This window comes from Stegastes partitus, unplaced genomic scaffold (genome assembly GCF_000690725.1).
Source record: "Stegastes partitus isolate 25-593 unplaced genomic scaffold, Stegastes_partitus-1.0.2 Scaffold1123, whole genome shotgun sequence".
NCBI lineage: Eukaryota > Metazoa > Chordata > Actinopteri > Pomacentridae > Stegastes > Stegastes partitus.
The window spans coordinates 89,816-93,103 of NW_007578854.1; positions in this window are offsets into that span (position 1 = coordinate 89,816).

Sequence of the window (3,288 nt, forward strand, 5' to 3'; positions counted from 1 at the left end):
AAAAAAAAAAAAAAAAAAAAAGTCAACCCCGGAAGACAATTCTTGGCAGATAGCGGTGAAAAGAAGTTAGGAGCACCTCGCGTTTTTTTTTTCTCTCTCTCTCTTTTTTTTTTCTTGTCTTCCTTCCTCTTCAAGTCTTACTTTTTTGGATCGTGTTTTGGGGTTGTTCACTGGAGTTGAACGTGATCCAGAAGAGGCTGAGTTTTCGGCACTGGGTTGGTCTCCGCCTTCACTTTCACTGTCTGACTGACTGCCGCCCTCCGGCTCACAGCCACCGCCGTCAAGCTGCACGCAACCTGCACGACGCCGCGTCCGGTACGACTTTTCAAAATAAAGTACATTAAAGATTAAACGCTGTGTGCAGCGAAAAAATCTCATAAATTATATCGCACAAGATATGTTTTTTTTTTAAATCCCAAAGGATATTCTTGTGCCAGATATTGCTCAAAATTACATAAGAATAAATGCAGCGCCTATAAGAAAGATGTGACGCATAAACAAAATAATAAATTAAAAATTGAAATAAATTAAAAGGGCTCGTACAGAACAGTAGTACTGGAAATGACTTTAAGGTAGTAAAATGCAATCAAATAATACAATTAAAATACTATCCATGATACAGAAACTGATTTTGCACAATGAACGGTTTGGAAAATTAATACACATATACATAATACACATAATAAAGAAATATTTCAAATAACATTGAAGTGTTACATCGGATAACACAATATTGCACATGAAAATGAAAGTTTTACACATGATACGTAAACTAATATTGCAAAAACTACGGAGAAAAGTATTATAATATCACTCATAATAGAGGAATACTGCAAATTACATTAAAATACTACACATATTAACACAATATTGTGCATGAAGTTAAGGTATTGCACCTGAAAGATTGCATATTGAACATTACGTTGACACATTGCACCTGAAAATAAGATTTTACACGATACTAAAGCTGATATTGCACAAACTGTTCATGCATGTGTTCTTCCAGATGTTATTTCTGTCTCTACGTTGCGTCAGTGTGTTCCTTCTGCTGTTTGAGATGAGACGGTGTGATTTAGGTCTGAGGTCAGAGTTCACGCTTCTCTTCCTGACCGTGTAGCCGCTCAAACAGTCCCATGTTGAGGTTACGGGGTCTCCATGATCCTGTTTGTCTGGACTCTGCTCCTCCTTGTGCATCCTGTGCAGGACTCGAGTCATGTTCCAAGTCATTCCAGGGTAGAGAGTCTTCAGGACCTTCAGTGAGGCTCTCAATTTCCTCAGTCGCTGGAGGCGACATAGATGCTCATGTGTGGTCCGTAACAGATCTGCAGAAATGATAACTCCCAGGTGCTTAAAGCTGCACAGCCTCTCCACAAGCGAATATTAATGTAGCTTCCTATTGAGTCCAAACATGTCGACTCATACTCAACAAAAAATGTGCAAACTGTACTTTTTTTTCCACCAGATGTGAACAGGAGCTGATGTTCAGTTTGTTGCTTCTGGGAGTTTTTCTTCTGATTTAATTAAAAGCTTGAAGCATCCAACAGCAGCAGGATGAATATGAGCGAGGGATTTGTGGATGTAGAACAGCACAACAACAATACCAGTAACTTCATGAAGAGTTTAGCTTTATTGATGAAGTGGGTCTTAACTGTCCAAAAAATGTTTAAAAAAATCTCAGCTTTCCATACAAAACATCCATTTTAAAGCAAGGCTACTGTGTTTTTATTCTTACTTTTATTTTTTTTTTAAGCTACATTATCACATATGTCACAGTGTTATTGTTACAAATCACTACCTGAATCCCTATCACACAAAACATGTCACTCTTTAACCTCCCAAGGTGACAAACCGCCTTTTATTGTGGAAGCGACACCTTCCACTTCCCGGACATCCTCTCGCTCTTCCTCTGCAGCTTGACGCAGCTCAGTTTTGTAATAGCCTCTGCATTCTCGCCTCTCATTGGCCAGCAGCGGCGGCCCCGGGACTGTGCACCCTGGGCCCCTCACGTCCGCTCTCTGACGTGCTGTTTGGGGGCTTGACCGAGCCGGTGCTGGACGGTCAGCCCGCATAGCGATGAAGTGGTGACGGAAAACACGACGCTACGGCAAGGACTGCTCCATAACTCATCATCATCATTATTATTATTATTATTATTATTATTATTATTATTATTATGAAGTGTTGTAGCTGACAGCATGCTCATGTTTCCACCACGTGCACTGCGATTAGCTTTCCCCATAAAATATAATGATTTTCTAGTTACCAGTTTTAAAATCACAAATTGTCCTGGTTTGTTAACATAGAAGACAAATGCTAAAGTCAAGGTGAAGGAAAAATTATCTCCTCAATTATATTAAGTTGCCTCAACTTGAATTTATCGCAAATTCTACCAACTCAGAAATTTGAGTTGGGCTTACACATGATATTAAGTTGATGCAATTACACAGAAGGTCTCAACTCAACACAACTCAACAAAATGTTTGCTAAATCAGTGATTGATTGATTCATTGATTTTTGCAATCAGACATGTAATAAATTGGTGGCGAAAGGTCCCAACAAACTACCATTAGTTTTAGGAATTAACTTTTCCTCGAATATAAAATGTATTTTTAGTTTTAAAAGTCACAAATTGTCCCGGTGTGTCAGCATAGAAGACAATTTCTCAACTCAAGGTGAAGAAAAATTATCTAATTAATTATATTAATTTGCCTCAACTTGAATTTATCGCAAATTCAACCAACTCTGAAATTTGAGTTGAAGCTACACATGATATTAAGTTGATGCAGTTACTCACATTGATACGTCAATGCAGCTCATCGAAGTGTTTGCGACTTGTAAGGTTTATTTAAATCAGTTATTGATTGATTGATTGGTTTTTGCAACCGTAGATGTAATAAGCTGGTGGAAACAGGTCCCGACAAACTACAGTGAGCTATGAAGCTATGAGATAAAACTGATTTTTAGTTTTAAAAGTTTCAAATCATCCCGGTATGTTAACATAGAAGACAAATTCTCAACTCAAGGTGAGGAAAAATGATGCCCTCAAGCTTGTTTTATTACCTAACCTCAACTTCAGTTTACTTTGAATTCTACCAATGCATAAATCTGAGCTGAAATCACACATGATATGAAGTTGATGCAACTCCCCACATTGTTATGTCAATGCAGCTCATCAGAGTAAAGTTTGCAACCTTTAAGGTTTATCTAAATGAGCGTATCTTGCAAACATACATTCAATTAATTGGTGGAAATAGGTCTCTTGAATTGCTATTGATGAGGATATTTTGT